Below are 20927 nucleotides of genomic sequence, written 5' to 3'. Positions count from 1 at the left end.
GAGGATTGAGGAGGCGACTATTAAGGTTTGAGAGGAGAAGAGAGTAAAGAGGGTTCAAAGGCGGCGGAATGAGAGAATAGTTTTAGGCTTAGGGGGTTTGGTGGATAAAAAATGGGGAATGGTTTGTGGGCCGTTGATCTCAGACCCAATCAAGAATAGAGTTGAGAATGACATTAAAATTGAACAACTGTGTAGGAGTACTAATAAGTTTTGTAAGGGTATAGTTTATTTCATTGAGTGAAATTAGGCCTTGGAGTCATCGATGATAAATATGATATTGGCAATGGAAAATACCAATAACATGTTTTTGATGGATAAGGGTAGGGGGTCTATTGGGCTACCTACGTTTTGTCTTTTTCCTACGAGACCTTATAGTTTCCCAGCCTTTCTCCGCCTATATGCCCCCCCCCCCAAAATCGTAAAAATATTTGGAAAAGAAAGGAATATTCGCTAGACATTAAAGGCTTTTTCATTAGCAAAATCTCTTTCTACCGGGATTCAAAAAGTTTTTTATACGCCAAGCAAAAATTGAGCTTGAAATTGAGTGTCCTTGAATTGAGCCTGTCGTATCCTTCCCAACCCAAGACGACAAGGCGATCACTACGAGCTGGACTCGTCGTGAAACTCACTTATTCTTAGAGAAATAATGTGTGCTAGCCTTCCTTACCATCGACCTATTCGCTTCCAGAGCTTATTCTTTATTATAAGTGGGAGGGGGGGGGGGGGGGGGCTAAGCGCAGTCCTTTGAATCAAATATTGAATGAAATCGATTCTTTTTTAGATATCGAAATCTAAATCGGTGGGGGAGGGGATATGGGTGGTGGTGTAGGGGTAGGGAGTAGGGGAGTGGGGGTGGGGCTAAGCATAGTTCTTTGAATCAAACGTTGAATGAAATCGATTCTTTTTTAGATATTAAAATCTAAATCGGTGATCCTCTTTTACGATGATGAATGGAACTGCTGTCTCGCGTAAGCCTTTGGAATCAAACAATCGTAAAAAGGAAAAATTGAGAAGTAGTCTAAGTAGAGCTAAGGTGAAAAATGGCACACAAAATATTCTCATCACTGAGGCCATACAAATTGAACATTCCAGAAGCTTTTAGAGACCGACGCCTGGGTACGGCAATTGAGGTTGCTCCTGTCGACCCGGTAAATTACCTAACTTTGTATAGCTGAAAGTTGCCAAATTAGTTGAAAGAATTGAAAGGAATGCTGGAAAATGAGCTTCAAAGCTCCTGATCGAACCAGAGATTCCGACAACCCGGGGAATTGGTAGAAAGAGATGGGTCGGATACTGGAATCTGCCCAAAAGTCCTAACTTTTTCGAGGCAGAGCTTTGACATTATCATAGAAAGAAAACATGGCTAGTAGATAACTATTTTGTTATCGTAGAAAACGATCAGCTCTTTTGATCTTGTTCGGGCTTGGAAAAGCTTCCCTTTTTACTCGAAATATCATGAATATCCTTCGTCATCTCTCTTCGATTTTTCAGAGATTTTACAAGAGTTTGGTAGTACTTTTCATTGCTTCCTTTCTTATGAACGTTTTTTTAGAGGGGATCACATTCCCTTTAAATTCTCCTTGAGAGAGGAGAAAGAAAGACTCAAAGATCAACGATCAAGATTAAAAGGGAGATGGGGTGGGTTATAAGATGGGTCGCGATCGGGTTGGGCTAAAAGGGTCATCTGGTCTGGGATGTAGAAAGGGCCAGGTGTTTTGGGCTTATTTTGGTCCGAAAATTGGCTCAATATTGGGCTGGTTTTTTTAAAACAAGTGAGATAAAAGAAATAAATTAATAAAACAACTGTATAAATATAAAAAATATTATTTATGCAACTAAATATTTTAGAATATAGTAGCTGAAGGTTGTAAAAATATAAAGAACTTATTTTGACCCTAAATAAAATGATAAACGCAATTAATTGTAAAGTATGGGCTATTATTGCAAAAATACGTAAATAGTTAAAACAAATGCAAATGTGATTATATAAAATGAGATAAAATACTGTGAAGCATATGTGTGGTTGTAAATAATAGATTTGGATGATTAAATCATCATAAAATAATTTAAAGGGGTAATTAATACATATTTAAATAATTTAAATGCAAGAAATTAAATTTTAAAACTTTTTAAAAAATTATGAAAAATTATAGAAAATACTTGTATAACTCTTGTAAATTGGTGATGGTGAAGGAATGATATTTAAAGCATATATGACATTTATAAAAATATGAGGAAAAATTGGGTATCAACAATACCTCCCAAAACCTAGTGAAATATAAGTCACAAGCTCTAAATACAATGCTGAACAGTCCTATACATCACTGTCTATAAAAGTGAAATGAAATAATGAAGAACATGATAGAAGGGGACTCCGAGGCCTGCAGACGCGGGCAAGTGTACCTTGAAGTCTCCAAAGCAAGCTCAGCGCACTAGTACCAGGATTGATAAGATGCACCTGGATCTGCACAAAATATATGCAGAAGCATAGTATGAGTACACCACAACGGTACCCAGTAAGTGCCAAGCCTAACCTCGGTAAAGTAGTGACGAGGTCGGGTCAAGGCCTTACTGGAGATAATAAGAAACAAGATGACAGATATAACAATATAATGATAAGGACAAAGGAAAGAAACAAATAAGAAATTTATGAAAAGTTAACAACACAGAATCAAGACAGTTAATACAACTCGGAAAGAAACAAGGATTTACACGTTAAGGAAACAAACAACCAAGGCAAATACAACAATTAAAGAAAATATCAACAGGGCCACTACCGAGGTACCGCCTCGTAGTCCCAAATCATAAAAGTAACTCACAGTCTTTTCTTATATCACCGCAAGAGCCTTTACATTTAGTTTTGAAAATCATTTTTCCGAAATAGCACCCCGGGATTTAGCCCACCTTATCACACCGCATGGCTTCTAGTAGTTCCCCTACTAGCCACGCGTATCAAGCCCACCTTATCTCACTACATGCGTTTCAACACCCAGACCTTATACCACCCATGCGTATCAATAGTAACAATGACACGGCAGAAACCTCGTGCAAATAGTAACAACAACATGACAGAAACCTCGTGCAAACAACCAAATAATCCTCTCAACAATAACATGAATGCCAAAACACAACAACTCAATAAAATGATATTTCACAACTTACACTTTGCCTCAATAGAAACCACAGCCTTTGCAACTCAACACAAACTCAACAGCAAGATATTTCAAGGATAGCAAATTTTAAGTAAAGAATTCCACAGTTAAATGATGAATACAGAATTAAGAAAGCAAGCAATTCAACTAAACATGTAGTACAAGTTGCAAATAAGAGATACGACAAGTAGACATGTGAAATTAGACTAAACATGATGGTTGTAACATGCTAAAGTAACTCAATTAAAGCATGAAAAAGAAACTATGTAGCTAAAACCGAAATCTCAACATTTAGCCCGTGTACGCACTCGTCACCTTACGTACACGACCTCCACATATCACAATTGTCACAACAATACCAAATCATAAGGAGAATTTCTCCCACACAAGGTTAGACAAGTCACTTACCTCAAACCACGCTAGATCAATCAACTAGAAGGCATTTTCCTCGATTTTCCAACTCCGAACGGCTCGAATCTAGCCAAAATAAATTTCATACTATAAATATAATTATGGGAAACTAATTTAAATAATGAAATTACGATCTTAGCAAATAATTGAAAAATTGCCCCAAAAGTCAATCCGGGCCCGCATCTCAGAACCCGACTAAAATTATAAAATCCGAACACCCATTCGATATCGAGTCCAACCATACAAGAATTATTCAAATCCGAACTTATTTTGCCTTTCAAAATCCAAAAACTTAGTCTAAGAACTTCTATACTTTTTTCCCAATTTTTCCAACTCAAATCCTTAATTACATGCTAATAATAATGATAGATTAGTATAATTTAACCAAATTCAATTCAAGAACTCTTACCCCACCAATTCCTCTAAAAATCCTTCAAAATTTCACCTCAAGCCGAGCTCCCAAAATTCCAAAATAAAATATGAACCAAACCCTCGAATTCTTCCTTTTTCTGCCAAGTGAATCCGCATCTGCGGTTACTTAGTCGCATCTGCGATGCCGTACCCGCGGAAAACCCATCACTGGTGCGGTCCCAGCTTAAGTCCCAATGTTCCGCTTCTGCCGATAAAACCTCGCATCCGTGAGCCCGCTTCTGCGGACAAGCAACCGCATCTGCTGTCACGCCTAAGGTTGCTTCCCCAAATTCCTCTTTTGCGAAGGCAGCTTCCGCATCCGCGAGTCCGCTTCTGCGGACAAATGATCGCACATGCGATCCCAACTGGGCTAGGACAAATCCAATTCTGCGACCAGTGGTTTACATTTGCGAGTCCGCACATGCGTCCAATCCCTCCGCAGGTGCGAAGACACTAGAACCAGCCCAGCTTCAGCAGATTCACACAAGTCCAATCTTGTTCCAGATTCGATCCGAATCACACTCGGGGCCCCCGGGACCCCGTATGAGTATACCAACAAGTTCCAAAATACATAATGGACCTATTCGAGGCCACAAATCACATCAAACAACCTAAATTCAATGAATCACAACCCAAATTCAAGCCTAAGCAATTATGAACTTCTGAATTCCGAATCCGACGCCGATTTATACGAAAACAACTCCGATTGACACTAAATTTTGCAGACAAGTCATACTTGACATTACAGACCTATTCTAACTTCTGAAATTGAGATCCGACCCCGATATCAATAAAGTCAACTTTCGGTCAAACTTTCCAAATTCCTCCAATTTCCAACTTCCGCCAAACTACGCCGAAACGACCTACGGACCTCCAAATCCACATCTGTACACGCTCCTAAGACCAAAATCACCATACAGAGCTATTGAAACCATCAAAACTCCATTCCAGAGTCGTCTTTATACAAGTCAAACTACAGTCAACTCCTACAACTTAACCTTCCAACTTAGGGACTTTGTGTCCCATTTCACTCCGAAACTCACCCGAAACCAAAACCAAACACCCTGGCGAGTCACGTAACTACAATATAATACAGAGGGGGCAATAAATAGGAGATTGTGGCTAGTACACTCAAAACGATCGGCCGGGTCTGTAACACCCCGGAATATTTTGAAGTACTTAAGTGCTATTAAGAAAGTTGATGCGCACTAATTATATTATTTTGTGTGCAGACGAGGATTATTAATATGATGGATATCAATTAGATATGATAATAAGTGTACGAGGTATATTATAAGTAGGGGTGAGCGTTCGGTATTTCGGTACAATATTTATGAATTACGGTTCGGTACTTCGGTATTCGGTATATCAATTATACATACCAAATACCATATACTTTGGTACGGTTCGGTATTTTCTTGTTCAGTTCGGTACGATTTCGGTACGGTTTCGGTATCTCACCGTCCCTATCTAACATGACAAATAGTGGCACTGGCCACTGGTGATTCTATTAAGGAGTGGCAATTTGCATACCCGATTCGGTAAATAAACACCTCAAATACATACGAAGCATACAAAATTAGAATAACACATGTCCATTGGAGGTTATTCTCATTCACACACATGCATCATTTTCTATGATAAAACTATGGAAGCAAGACAAAACTATGTACTTGGAATGAGATAAAAATCTTTGCACCATTGTTCTGTTTGGTAACTTCACATTCATATTGTTTCTCATAAATGGTTGTGAGTATGAAGAAAGCTGCAAAACTCGATGCTTTCTGTTGGTTACAATAATTTTATTGGAGCTCGAAGTGCTTCTTGGCGTATTATGTCTTCCATTGAGCAGAAAGAAGAGTTGAAAAGAAATGAGAACAATGTAAAGTTGATTAAGAGATACATGCAGAAGGTAGAAGAGGAGCTGTCCAAGAAGATTTGCCATGATATTCTAGAAATTATGGACAATCATCTCATTCCATCTTCTGGTATAGGAGAAGCTACCGTCTTTTGTTGCAAAATGTAAGATTTAATGTTTAATAATCTATTCTAACTATTCGGTATTTCGGTATACCGAAATATCAAAACCTCAATACCGTGGACCGTACCGAAATACCGAATAACCAAAAAGTGGATACCGAATTATACCGAAATATCGAATAAACCAATACCGAAATACCGAATTAATTCGGTCCGGTTCGGAATTCAATTTTTCGGATTGTATGCCCACCCCTAATTATAAGTGATGTGGGGCCTAAGGAGAGCCCTAAGTCCAAGTCAAGTTGGAAATTTCATGATAGACTAAAGTTTCAAATGGGTATGCACAAGACCAAACTTTGGACGAGCATATATATATATATATATATATATATATATATATATATATATATATATATATATATATATATATATATATATATATATATAAGGAGTTATATAAAGATCAACCTATAAAATAAAAGATCTTTGAGTCTAGTTTCTAACGCTTCAAACTGTTTGTCATTTGGACACTTCTACAAGAAGTTATGACCAAATTACCAAAGACTGGAAGAATGTGATTCTGCGGTCAGATGTGCGACCGCAGAATCATTATGCGATCGTAAAAGTGGTTATGCGACCGTAAAATGGTCGCAGACCTGACCAGTGCAGCCCAGTTCTGGGCATCGATTTTGCGGTCCATTGTGCGACCCGCATACCGATTGTGCGGTCCATTATGCGACCGCACACCTGAGTTCGGAGGGTTAATTTTTCTATTTTCATAACCCGACCCCATTTTGATAAATAGGCTTTGGGGCTTATTTTGGGGCAATTATCTGAGGTTTTTTAGAGAGAAGTGAGTGTTCTAGATAGAGAAAGTAGATAAAGTGTTTTGTTCATCAAGATCTTGTCCAAGCTTTGAAATCGAACAAGAAAATCTCACATTTTCTTCATCTAAGAGATAAGGTTCCATACCCTAGTTTTCAATTTCGAATTTGGGTAGAAGATGGTTGATTAGGAGTATGATTCTTGGGTATGAGAGTATTATTTATACATGCATGTACCAATAAGGTTTGTGGGAAGATTGTTGAGCTCAAATAAGTAAATATTGGGTTGTAGAATGAAGGAAATCTTGTAGAAGAACCTTGTAGCCAAATTTGCACGCCTAGTGTTTGATAAAATGCTCAAATGAGCTGAAACCATGAATACCTTCCTAATTTGTGTTCTGTTTTGTTATGTCTCAAAATAGATTGGGATTGCTAGAATTTCTGGAACGTTGTAGTAATTTAAGAAAAGCTCAAAGTGAGGTATGTTGGATAAACTTCTTTCCTTGAATTGAATTCCATGATGTTCTTGTAAGTACTGAGTTATTATTTATAAATCAACTATTCCGAATAAACTTTGTGTTCCGGATGCTCTTATTATATGATGTTATCTTTCGAGAATGTGTTCAAAGTATGATTTGGGTATAAAAATATTATGATTCTAAGTAGTGTTTCAAGTGAAGGCTGTTATGCCAACTTATGTAAAAAATCTCAATATGCTTAAGACTCTTGATTGCTCATAGGTTTACTAAAAGTTGTGATTAGAGATTCTTTGTTGTCGATAATCTATAAAGTTGCTTGAAAGTGAAAGAAGTGAGTTGGGGATATAAAGTGTGAACACCGTGCCAAGAATGAAAGTTATACTTGTGGCCAATAGCGCCAACAAAATAAAATGATGTGTGAAATATTATGAAATGAGCCTTGATTCAACTATTCCAAATTGACTCCGAAAATAGAATTATTCAAAAGCTTATGTACTCAAGTCATTCCACATGTGGTTGTTCGAACTAATGCTAAGCTTGATAGGTATTTCCAATATGTTTTGAGCTCTTACATAATCATGAGTTGAAATGGTGTATTGGCCTTTTGGGAAAAAGTATTTCAAGAATAAATGGTGTGTTACTCGTTTATGATTTTAACTTGTGCTTCGATTGCCAATCATTTTACTCTATTTCTTGGAAAGAAATCCATTATGTTTAAAGTCTTCATTGCCAATGAACCTAAAATTATAATTTTCGGAATATTGTATATGTTGGTATTTATGATGATTATCCATGAATGGAAAGATATGAAAGTGTGGAATATAAAATACGGCCATTGTGCCATGAAAGAAGAATCATATGTATGGCCAAGAGAGCCAATGAAATAATAATGTTGTAAGTGGTTGAAAGTATGAATTAAGTGATATATGGTGTGAAAGGTTATGAGATGTACGTATTTGTGTTTTTGTTTTCAATGTGTTATAAGCCCCTACGTTCTTGCGAGTACAAGCTATGATGTTCCTAAATGTTCTAAATGCTCTTAATGTTCTATGATCACCCATGGCAAGTACAAATAAGTGATAGTATGAACATGAAATGTCGTCGTTGCCTAAATGAGAATTATGAAGTATTGTATGTCCCAATGGTTTCAACTATAGTTATATGCTTCCGAAATAATGTATGTAAATGACTTCGATTGGTAAGTCCCCAAGAGTCATGAACCTAGATAATGACCTCGGATGCCAAGGTAGTGAATAATGAGATGGAAGGGAAATGTTCTTTATTAAATGATGATGAACCTTAAGAAAAGGATTTTGGCCCATGTGCCAATGAAATCGACTTATTGATTTACCATGCATGTGCTAATGTAATGAGTTGTGTTTCTCCATGATGAGTATGAACATGAAGTATTCCAATGATATGAGAAATTACTACCTTAAATGTAATGACAAACTATGTCGCTTTGTGTAGGGATTGTGGTATTATGATACACCTCCACCCACATATATTGGGGTGAGGCGGCATGACCTCTTTGTCTAAGGATTGTAGTATTGTGATACACCTCCACTCGCATATATTGGGGTAAGGCGGCATGACCGCTTTGTGTAGGGATTGTGGTATTGTGATATACCTCCACCCGCATATGTACACCTCTACCCGTATATATTGGGGTGAGGCGGCATGACCGGTTTGTGTAGGGATTATGGTATTATGATACACCTCCACCCGCATATATTGGGGTGAGGCGGCATGACTAGTTTGTGTAGGGATTGTTGTATTGTGATACACCTCCACCCGCATATATTGGGGTGAGGCGGCATGACCGCTTTGTGTAGGGATTGTGGTATTGTGATACACCTCTACCCGCGTATATTGGGGTGAGGTGGAAGGACCGCTTTATGTAGGGATTGTGGTATTGTGATATACCTCCACCCGCATATATTGGGGTAAGGCGGTAGGGCCGCTTTGTGTAGGGATTGTGGTATGGTGATACACCTTCACCTGCATATATTGGGGTGAGGCGGCAGGGCCATTTTGTGTAGAGATTGTGGTATCGTGATACACCTCCACCCGCATATGTTGGGGTGAGGCGGCAGGGCCGCTTTATGTGAAGGTAGTTATAGAGGATTCCCGACTTAATATCTATAAATTTGAATGGAAGCTCTTAATAAATTTGTCTGACGTTAACGGCTATCTAAGCCCTTTTATTGTTACCATGATTCATTATATTCATGTTGTATTTCCAAGCCCTTGAATAGGTGTATTTGTATTGTGTAAGTGAACACTGTGAACAGTCTATGAAATGCACAAGTGTATTGTATAGCTGATATTGTGAACGGTTTATAAGACTCATAGGTGTATAATATGATATGTGAACACTAAGGACGGTCTATGAAATGTATATGTGTAAAGGAAGGGAGGAAGGTGCCACTTTCATTGGCCTTGTTTGTACATGTTGTTACAATTACATTATATTATGTATTCCACGTATAGTTCATATGGCTCAGTTGATCCTAAAAGAAATTTAGAATGATGCAAGTATAATAAGACTTGAAATGTGATCCTATGGGATGTTTTGTAGTTTCTTGATGTACTTTATTTGCCTCTTATTTGAGTTACCATATTTTCATATATTGTTTTGACTGCCTTACATACGAGTACTATTCTACATGTACTCACGTCCCTTTTGCCGGGGCGCTGCATCTTTTAATGGATTTAGGTATACTTCTATAAGATGATATGGATCTTTGACATGGATCTTCTTTACTACTCGGCTTATGGTGAGCCCGCTATAGTTCTAGTGGGTGTTTGGGTCTAGTTCATTTTATGTACTTAGGTATCTATTGTCATAGAAGCTCCATGTACACTGTGGGTCATGTAATTAAAGATTTGAGTTTTGTCATGTATTTATGTTCACAGTTATTTATGAGGCTACGCACCCATCATGAGAAAGATTGTAGGCCATTGAGCCAAATGTATTAAGTTTAAAAGTCATGATCTAATGATGTTTTGGTAAATCATGAATGAGTAATGATGAGAGGTTAATGTAAATTAGGCTTGCTCGACTGAGTTTACTCGGTCGAGCGCCGGTCGCGCTCCTCGAGTTTGGGACGTGACAGGGTCGTTACACAGCCGAGGTACCGCCTCATATTCACATTTCACAATTTCAATCACAATATTTCCTTATATCTCTGTGTGAGCCTTACATTTAGTTTCGAAAATCATTTTTTCTGAAATAACTACACGTATTTTGGCCCACCTTATCTCACTGCGTGGCTTTAAGTAGTTCCCTTACTAGCAACACGTATATCAAGCCCACCTTATCTCACCGCATGCATATCAAACCATAGCCTTATACCACCGCATGCGTATCCATATCACAACACAAATACAACTCGCACCACTAGTGCCCATATGCCACAACTTGTCACAATGTCAAATTTTCACAACAAATAGCCCATGGATCAACCACAATGTGTACAATAATTTCAACAATAATAAAATCAATAAGAATGCTCAACAAGGAAAGGTATCTCAACAATTAACAGCTTCGCCTCAATGTGATAACGGCTATTACAACTTCAACACAAATAACTCAACAAGATGATATTCCACGAAATAGCAACTTCAATTAAAAATGATTCAACAATAAAGAGGTAACAAGACAATAAGGAAGGCAATACATTCAACTAATGCATATAAGAGCAAAACAACAAGTAAGAGGTAGAATAAGTGCTAACAACGTCAAATAGAGCATGTAAGAGTACATTAACAATGAGAGATATAACATGTTATGACAATTCAATTAAAGGCATAGAAAGAGTCTAGATAATCTAAACTAGTCAAATACCATATATAGCCCGTGTACCCACTCGTCACCTTGCGTACACGACTTTCACACAACACAAATAGCATAATCAACCCAAATCCTAAGGGGTAGTTTCCCCCCATAAAGTTAGGCAAGTTACTTACCTCAACTAGGCCAACTCATTCCTCCGAAATAATGTTTCCCCTAAAATTCGCCTCCACACGGCTCAAATCTAACAAAAAATAACTTAATAACATCAAACAATGCAAGAGATCCCAATTACAATAAATAAAGCTATGATCTTTATATTTTTTCCAAAAAGTCAACAAAAGTCAACATAGGGCCCTCCTTGGATTCCGAATCCAAGCTTACCCGAGCAAAGCCCGAACCAATACAAGCTCACACGAATGAAAACTGACTCAATCGGAGTCTGATAGCTCAACCAATTCGCCAAAACATCGCTCTTGGGTGTTCATAACCTAAGAGTTAATATGGTAACCTTTATGCTCAAATCAACGTCAAAACCGAAAACAATCACCATACAGCCCAAACTTATCCAAAACTCATTGAGATTTAACCAACTTTGTGGACATGTCCAAAATCATAATACAAACTTATTGGAATAATTAAAACCCAATTCCGAGTCCATTTATCTAAAAGTCAATCTTGATTTTCTAAAATGAGTTTCTAATACAAACATTGACAACTCTTACAACTTAAAGCTTCTAAAACGAGAATCATTCTTCCAAATCAATCTCGAATTGCTCGAAAATCGAAACCAGTCATACACGCAAGTCATAATATATAATATGAAACTACTCAAAGTCTCAAACCATTGAATGGAAAGCTAAAGCTCAAAATGACCGGTCGGGTCATTACATTCTCCCTTACTTAAACATTCATTCGTCCTCGAACGTGCTAAGAGTCGTTCCAAAGCCATCAAATTGCCATATACTGTAACAACCTGGCCGATCATTTTGAGAATTTAAGTCCCGTCTGGTGGCATAAGGCCCTGAGCAGCTTCGTATTATGTGTATCGACTTGCGTGCATGGTTGAATTCAATTACCGGATGATTCAGAGTGATTTGGGACACTTAGTCCCTAAAATGGAACCTTAAGTCTTAGAATTTTGACCGTAGTCAAAACTGTGTGGGGACGACTCTAGAATAGAGTTTCGTTGGTTCCGTTAGCTCCGTTGGTGATTTTGGACTTAGGGGCGTGTCCAGATTGTGTTTTGGAGGTATGTAGCTCATTTAGGCTTGAAATGGTGAAAGTCGAATTTTTGGAGATTTTGACCGGAAGTGGACTTTTTGATATCGGGGTTGGAATGCAATTTCGAGAGTTGGAACAACTCCGTTATGTTTTTTAAGACTTGCCTGCAAAATTTGACGTCATTCTGGGTTGGTTAGATTGGTTTCGGCACGAGTTTTCGAAGTTGGAAGTTTTGTAAGTTCATAAGTTCGATTCGTGGTGCGATTTGTATTTTTGGCGTTGTTTGATGTGATTTGAGACCTCGAGCGAGTCGGTGTAAGGTTATAGAACTTGTTGGTATGTTTGGATAGGGTCATGGGGGCCTCAGGTGTGTTTTTGATGGGCTGCAGGCCATTTCCTTCTATTTTTTGAACTGCCATTTTCTGTCATCTGGTTTCCTTAGTCGCGTTCGCGTCCCTTCCTTCACGTTCGCGAAGGGTAATTTTGGAGGAGGAATTCATTGTTTTTCGTGTTCGCATGATCACGTTCGTGATCGAGAAAGTCTGGTTTCTCTTTCTTCGCGTTCGCATCCACTCTATCGTGTTCGCGTAGTAGAAACTTGGAGCTGGGAGCTGGTGACCATCTCCTCTATGCGTTAGCACTGTTCTATCGGTGAATGCGTAAGTGTGCTTTTCCCTCCTTCACGTTCGTGTGCCGTTTCATGCGTTCGCGTAGCCCAGTTCCTGGGCCATTATTTTCCTTCTTCGCGATCGCACGTTCTTATTCGCGATCGCACAACACCAATTCTGGGCAGTAGCCATTTCCTCTTAGCGATCACAGTTCCTCTTCTGCGATCGCGATGTACAAACACCTGGGCAACAGAATATACTTTCCAAATCGAGGGTTAGGCCATTTTTATCATATCTTGACTTGTAGAGCTCGGTTTTGAGCGATTCCTTGTGGGTTTTTCAAGCAAATCAATTGGGGAAGTGTTCTTCACCTAGAATTTATTATATCCATGATTTTATCTTTATTTTTATCATTTAATTTGTGCTTTGAGTTGGGAAAAAAGGAGGTTTTTGAAGAAAATTTTCAAAATAAAAAATTATGATTTGAGGGACGAATTGGTATCAGAATTTGATAATTTTAGTATGGTTGAACTTATATCGGAATGGGTGTTCGGATTTTGTGAAATTTGTCGGGTTCGAGGTGCGGTCACGGGGGTCGACTTTTGGGTCGATTTTTAGATTTTGATAAAGATTGAGGATTTATGATCCAGAATAGTCTCTTATGAGTTTTATTTATGCTTTGAAGTTATTTTGATTAGATTTGAGCTGCCCAGAGGTCATTTCACCCGAGAAGTTTATTTTAGAGTATCAGTCTGTCTTCTTTGAGGTATGTATCTTGCCTAACTTCGTGTGGGGGAACTACTCATCAGGATTTTAGTCTTCTATGCTAATTGTAGTCCGTGTACGCGAGGTGACAAGTACGTGCTCGGATTTATTTGTGGAAAGTTGGCCTTTTAGGGATTCTTAGGCCCTTATATTCATTGAATATGCAATTGTTCTCGTTACGATTACATTTCTTAATTTCCAGTTTCACTCCTACCTCCTTTAATTGGAAGTAATTGCTTCATGATCCACTCTTGTTGTTCATTTGATTCATATATGCCTTAACTGAAATTGTTATCTCTTCTATTGCCGCGTTGTCCTTTCCCTAACTGCTTATCTTTATTTAAAATTATAATTATCTCTTCTGTAATTGTTCATCCTTTATTGAGGAAAATGATTATCCTTATACTGCTTATCCTTAATTGAAGTTGTTGTATCTCTCTATTAATTGCCCAACCTTAAAAGAAGTTAGATATCCTATATTTTAGTTGACTTGTCCTTAATTGGAATTATTCGTCTTGTGTTAGCTCCCTCGTTGTCGAACTGTACATTGTGCACCGTTGTTACATAATATTTCCTTTCTTGCTGAGCTGTTCTTATTATGACTAGCGTTCTCTATTGTGGCCACTCCTTGTGAAATTAGTTCCTCCGTTTCCTTGAGTTCTGGAATTTCTGAGTTGACGTATTTGTCATATCCTTGTATTAGTATCATTGTTTCTGTTGTACTTATTGTGGTGATGCACGAGGTTTCTACCGTGCGGTTATTGTTATTGTGATGCACGAGGTTTCTGCCATGCGGTTGTTTTTATTGTGATGCACGAGGTTTCTGCCGTGCGGTTGTTGTTATGGGGTTGCACGAGGTTTCTGCCGTGCTATTGTTACTATTGATATTTGTACATGCGGCGTGACAAGGCGGGATATATATATATATATATATTTTTTGTTGCGCATGTGGCGAGACAAGGTAAGAACATTGTTATGCATGTGTGGCGAGACAAGGCGGGCACTTACTTTATTATTGCACACGTGGCGAGACAAGGTGGGCTATGTACGGGATTGATTTGTGATGATTTTTGATGGCCTGGGGAATTCTTGTTGTTGATATTGTGTAGTGGTATACTTACCTATGTGAGCTTTATCTTGTGAAAGCTGTGAGAAAATATTCTATGTTCTGTCCGTTCTTTTTCCTTATGCTTATTTGCTGGTATGGACTATGTTAGGACACTTGCACAAGCATACACATAGTTAAGCACTCTTATCGGATAAGAGATGTTCTTGATATTGTTGAGCATAGATGCTCACCCTTGTTTACTTGCCTTCTATGTGAGAATGGCTCTATTGGTACGTGAGTCGTCAGTGCGGTTATGAGGTGTTATGAGGGCACATGATGCCAAGTGTTAGGGTTCAGGTATTGAGACCCGTGAGTTGTGATTTGTCCGAGGTTCGGTACCTCATGGAGTTTGTTGACTAAAACCTGATGTAAAAGTAGTTATAGTTGCTGAGTTATTACTCGTCCCTGCTGTATTTGTGATTTTGGATTTAGGTGGTGTTCCATTCACTTTTCTGTGTCATTTTTATGGTATTCCGCTGATACTTGTTGTTTCCTTTTTTATTGCCATTACTGTATTGTGATCCATATTGCATAGTCTTTATGTAGATGTCATATTTATGCTGTTCATATACTTATACTTGTTCAGTTTATTAGACCAGTGGGTGTCTTGATTGTTCCTCGTCACTACTCCACCGAGGTTAGTCTTGATACTTACTAGGCATCGCTGTGATGTGCTCATTCTACACTTCTGCATATTTTTGTGCAGATCCAGGTATTTGTTCATTAGTAGCTGTGCGGGTCGTTGCTGTGGAGACTCAAGGTAAACCTGCTGCTGCGTTCGCAGGCTTCGGAGTCACCTTCAAGTTTTCCTTTTGCACTATCATTCTTATTTCTGGACAATTGTATTTAGAAGTTTCTAGCAAACACTCTGTAGAGCTTATGACTTGTACTACCAGTTTTGGAAATTGTAAATGTTTTTTATAAAGAATTCCATTTCAAGTTGTTAGATATTATTTATTATGGTTGTTATTCAGTAAATGTTAGGCTTACCTAGTCCCTAAGACTAGGTGCCATCACGATACCCAACGGAGGGGAAATTGGGTCGTGACATATACCCTTACCATACACATAACCATGGGTGATCCCACATCACCCCCAATCCATATAAGCCCGACAATACCACCTAACAGATGATCCTTACTTCAACCCTAGTCCATAAACCTTAAAACCCAAATCCCCAACACTTGGAACTCATTATATGACCCGATTCTTGCATCTATGCACTGTATAACTCTGAACAAGCTGTATCAATCCATAACCATATCTAAAGACATCGGTAACAAACCTCATATCAACTAAAACCTTGTTCTAAACCTTCGTACACTGCCAATAATGAAAGAAACATATAGAAACTCATAACCACCCATCAGATTAACAAGTCGTGGAGCTCTCTTGCCCGATAAGAACTATAGCCAAAATCTAAGCCGACTAGTGACACAATTCTTGCAAACATACCTTAATCAAATCCGATGGCACTCATTTCAGGCCCAATAACCTCCCCTCATCCAGTACAAGCTACTCGACTGACCTGTCACACAAATCCTACTTAGAGCCACATACAATGCAATCCATGCACCAACGAACAATAACTCCAATATACCCAATGATGGAAAGAGAATTGAAATGAAGAAACCATCCCGCAAACTCAACAGATACCACCAAAAAGCTCAATGCTATCAATCCACCACACAAGGGGAAACATAACACACGAAATAAGTATAATTGATCATATCCTAGCATAACGCCGCTGCGATGCATCAACCAATTCAACACTGGTCTACCTGGAATACGTCGAGCCATAATACTCACAATCAACAACGATAAGCATATCAATATCAAACACACGAAGCGCGTGACCATAACTATGGAGATATGGACATTACTATATACCATAAACAGGAAGACCATAACCAAGGCACAATCAACCATTCAACACCCCAAGAGCAATCTCGCTCGAATTTCGCTACAAAGCCCAAACATAACCACATCGGTGTGCAGATAACCAACAGATCACAACCCATCACAGCATAAGAGAGTAACACATGAGACATATAGAACATGAATGTGATCCACCCAAATCGATAACATACCCCTCCATAATAACTATGTTGAGTAGATAAATCTGACCCGATTTAGAACACACATCCTTATTAGACCTACTAGTAGCCTCCAAATCAATTCTGATCCTTCCGAAGTAGGTAGATAGCCTCTAAAAGCCCACAATAACATATCTATAGTACATTCCATCAGTTGCCAACCTCTTAACATAGCTTCACCATTCACAACCATGGAATAATCTGCCTCGAGAACCCTCATAGTCTTCAAATACCAAGAATACTAGAATCTCCATATCTGATCCCAATTGCACTACTCAAATAACTGACACATTCCTCCCATATGGTCAGCCGACGAGAAGTACTTTTATAATTCTTTCATACCACAAAACAAAACTTGGACATCAGTTGTCGATCAACCAGGCGATTACTGTAATACCAGTCAGGCATCCGCAAGTCGAAACACATTGCGCCTTTTGTAGTGCGCACCCTTCTTAGATGGTATCAAATAACGCTAGCATTCTTCTAAACATTTGAAATCGTCCATGTTGTCTAGAACTCGTGACCACATCCAGGCAAAAATCGTAACACGCAACACGTTCGTGGTTGACACTATCAAGAAATCTTCGAGGCCAGTCTGCACATCACCAAGCCATCAGAATTGGACGTCTCCAACTCAACCAAGTCACGCAAGCTGTCAAACCCAAGAGTATTGCCACAGAACACTGGTGAAGCATTACCACACCAAAAAAACCAAATACCTTTGTTGCTCTGCTGACCCAACACCACCGAGCTGACCCATTTCTTTGAATCCTCCTCGACTTGTCTTCAGGTCAACACTTTGCCTTGTCGGTACACAATGATCCTAAGTCAAAGCTCGTTGTGGAAGACCCTAGCACGAACCACATCATCCGAAAGCACATAAATCGTTGTATTTCCTATGATGCACCCAACAATGCTGCAACAAAGATACATACTCTGAAGAGTCCTATTGTACATCTGAAGATGGTTCTCTAACCTCTTGATACTGGAATGTAGATTTAGCAATGATACGAATATACCGCAAGTTCCAGCACCATCCCATGAAAATTTCAGATCTTAGTCATGTAATATTCCGGGGAAACCCTCAACACTGCATATATACCTCAGACCCAAGACTGATATGAAACTTGCCCATGCAATCTGATTATCGATAGTAGACTCCCCCACTTGGCCTGGAGTCATAGGGCATAACATCTAATGATCCAAATTATCAATCTTCATAAGCTCGTACAACACCAATCAGATATATGAACTTGTTGCATCCCATACTTGAACAACTGAAGATCTACTAACACGCATGTGCGCTTAGTTTGGACAATACCTCGAGACAATGATCGAGCATCTATGGCCCCCTTGTAGCCATCTGCAACATTACAAACTGTCAGAGCATAATTGATACCGAGCGTGCAACATCTTATACGAGTGGATGTAAAGGGGTATAAGATATATGCTTCAAGCTGAATCAATACTGCATGATAAGGAATAAAAGAGTGGTTCATAATAGTTCCGTAGCCTCTCGAAGATAAGTACAAACATCTCCGTACCGATCCGCAAGACTCTACTAAACTTGCTTATGACTCGTAGCACCTATGAACCTAGATATCTGATACCAACTTGTCACGACCCCAATTTCTCACCTTAGGATGTCGCGATGACACCTAGTTTCTAAGACAAGGTAAGCCTAACACATGCTGATTTAACAACAGAATTGAACTATTTAATCATTTATCATAAACCATTAAATGACATACATAGCCATAGGGGTGTTCATAAAAACCCGAAAAATCGAACCAAACCGAAAATCGACCAAAAACACCGATACTTTTTAGGTTTGGTTTGGTTTGGTTTTGAATTTTAAAAACCGATCAAATTTGGTCTGGTTTTGGTTTTAATAAAGAAATAACTGAAAAAACCGAACCAAACCGATTATAGAATTAACTATTTAAATTTATTATTACACCTATATATATGTATATTTTTATATAAAGTTTCCAAAATTTTATGGTACATATTAGTCGTTTGTATTTTTAGTCTAGTTCTTTGTTATTATAGTGATCTAATCCTTTACTTTTACATTCCACTTTGATTGGTATTTTTCTTTTGCTAAGCACAAGAATTTTTGTATTTTTCTTTTGTTAAGTACAATAATTTATTTCATGTTAAAAATAATCAATTTTTAATTGAGTAATTAAATTATTAATCACTATTAGATTTAATTATCATCAATATATCTTGGTAAATGATAGATTTCTCAAAGATCAATTGGTTTGATAGTGTTACGTTGAAAATATAGTCGTCGAAATATGTGTTTGATAGTGTATGTCTCATATTTAAGAAAAAACCGATAAATAACCGAAAACCCGACAAAAACGAACAAAAGCCGAATCGATAAAAATTCGACTTAATTGGTTTGGTTTGGTTCCACTATTTGAAGAACCGACTTACTTCGTTTGGTTTCTTTTAAGGGAAAAACCGATCCAAACTTAACCATGAACACGATAGCCGCAAGCGTCCAATAGTTATAAATTTCCCAAAATTGGTAGTACGTAGTTATAAGCCCTACTAAAACACACTAGAATTTCTAAACACAATACTGTTTTGAATTACAATTTAACAGTAGCATAATGAAGTAAGATGGTGACTCCGGGGCCTACGAACGTCAAACAGGTATACCTTGAAGTCTCCCGCCGTGCAGACACAACTCTTAACAATACAATCAAAATACCTGGATCTGCACAAAAATGTACAGAAGTGTAGCATGAGTACACCACAACAATAACCGGTAAGTATCAAGTCTACCCTCGGTAGAGTAGTGACGAGGCCAGGTCAAGACAGCTATAGACATAGAAAGATGTTTAAGATATACATAAGCTAACAATAGAAAGAACATCAATGTAAGACCAACGATGTAAAAATTATTGATTTACAACCAACAATGAAGTAATAGAAACATAGATGGCAGCAAGTAGTAAACGAGTAATAAAGAAACAACATAATTACAATACCGATGAGATGTAAATGAACTCAAATAAGGAAAAACGGATGAGAACTCAAATAATCAAATCGCTCCCAACGCATGGACTTACAACAAGAATTACCCTGAGGCACCACACCTCATGAACCACAAGTCATGGATCACAATTTTCAAACCTTACAAATATAGCACCTCGTGCCCACAATAACAATCACATTCGCACGACAAAGCCCACATGCGACCAAGTACTTTGCAACCATGCTAAATATTAATTTAGATGAACGAAAGATATATTTAAACACCATAAATATAATAACAATCTTGAATAAAGTAATGTGTCAAATGAAATACTGAGTTTATTTTAGAAATCAAGTAAAGTAAGCTAATATACAATTTGTACGAAAATGAGTATAAGATGGGTTTAGTTTAGAAATCAATAAAATTGAGTAAAAGCATCATTTTTAAACAAAGCAAAACATAAGTTAAATTAACGAATTAAATATAGAATTTGTTAAGGAAAAACATGATAAAAATTTTAAGTAAGGTAAGCATCTAACAAGGTGATGAGTATAATTTGAGAACCAAATTATAGTGAAATTGCGATAACCATTTAGAATAATAAGGTACCGATTGAGATCATGAGTTCTATCTTAATATGCCTATAGAGTAAAGCATGTTAATAATTCTTTTATTTAAACCATTGTGTTACAAACAACTCAACAGAATATGATATAGTGACTCCACGCAATTAAATTCACATTGACAATTAATTCACCAAGTTATAACGGAGGCACAGATTGACATGTTAAAGCAACACAACAAATTATGTAGCATGCATGACTCACACAAGAAACTTCAATCGTTCCAACATCAAGATAACAACGAATAACCAAATACAATTAAAATGCGGATGAATGATTGAAGGAAGAACAATGACCGTTCAAATCAATAAGTTGTTCCAACATAGAATGTACAATGAAAATCACAACCGAGGTACCACCTCATATTCATATTTCACAATTTCAATCACAATCTTTCCTTATATCACCGCGTGAGCCTTACATTTAGTTTCAGAAATCATTTTTCCCGAAATAGTTAC

Source organism: Nicotiana tomentosiformis, chromosome 1 (assembly GCF_000390325.3).
Source record: "Nicotiana tomentosiformis chromosome 1, ASM39032v3, whole genome shotgun sequence".
NCBI classification, from domain to species: domain Eukaryota; kingdom Viridiplantae; phylum Streptophyta; class Magnoliopsida; order Solanales; family Solanaceae; genus Nicotiana; species Nicotiana tomentosiformis.
The sequence above is the reverse complement of the archived record's forward strand: the minus strand, read 5'-3'. Positions refer to the sequence as shown.